Genomic DNA, 934 nt, shown 5'->3' with positions numbered 1-934 from the left:
CAGTGGTTCTTCTTTTTGCTTTTTTTTAGAAATACCAGTGCATAATATTAAATACTAAAGAGACACACAAAATACTGATACTTTTTAAGATATCTGAAAAGTTAAGTGGGAAAAAAAAGAAATTTTACATTACAATTATCTTGTTGCATTACTATATTTAATTTCTAAGCTAACAAAAAATACCTTCCCTTCAAGGAACTTAATGTCATATTTGAAGTTACATATTTTTATTTGGAAATATTCATAAGTGCAAGAGTATAATAACATCAGAAGTGAAACTGATTTAGCTTTTATTACTATTTTTTGATAAAGTCAAAATGTTTTATTGGTTAAGAGCCTGGTGTTTTTATTTTGCATATCTAGATTTTCATCCATGCTTTTCTACTCACTGGCCAAGTAATCTTGGGAAAATTGCTTAAATTCCATGAGTCTCTATTTTCTTACCAGCAGAATATTACAACATCTACTCATAAGTTTATTACTGTAAGGATTAAATTAAATATTGTATATAAATTAAAATATGTAGCACCTGGGGAAATAACAAGTGGTTAATAAGTAACTGATGAGTAACAAAAGCAGAAAAAGAGAATTTTGGGGGAGGGGGAGAGGGAGGAGGGAGGGAGGTTTCGGTGATGGGACACAATAACTAACTACATTGTATACTGACAAAATAAAAAAAAAAAAAGAAAGAAAACTATCTTCAGCAAAAGTTATGATTTTTAAAATCCAGATACCTTACTTGAGATCCATATGGTTCCAAAAGGAGGCTCATCTAAGAACTGAAACATCTTATTGTTTTTTTAAAGGGAGCTTTTAGGAAAGTGTAATTACAAAACTGCTTCACAGCATATGTTAGATTTGTTCAAGTATCTGAGTAAACTCAACAGGTAGACCTATTTATTTTTAAGCCTCATCCTTCCTTGTTAGAATCAAA

General features: G+C 29.9%; 1 pseudogene; it reads right to left on the bottom strand.

Annotated features, from left to right (window-relative positions):
• LOC103601897 overlaps positions 1–772 on the bottom strand; it is a 6,430-nt pseudogene extending 5,658 nt beyond the window's left edge.
• Positions 773–934: the final 162 nt, after the last annotated feature.

Source organism: Galeopterus variegatus, unplaced genomic scaffold, assembly GCF_000696425.1.
Source record: "Galeopterus variegatus unplaced genomic scaffold, G_variegatus-3.0.2 Scaffold3928, whole genome shotgun sequence".
NCBI classification, from domain to species: Eukaryota; Metazoa; Chordata; class Mammalia; order Dermoptera; family Cynocephalidae; genus Galeopterus; species Galeopterus variegatus.
Note: the sequence above shows the minus strand (reverse complement) of the source record. Positions and strands in the feature narration are given on the sequence as shown.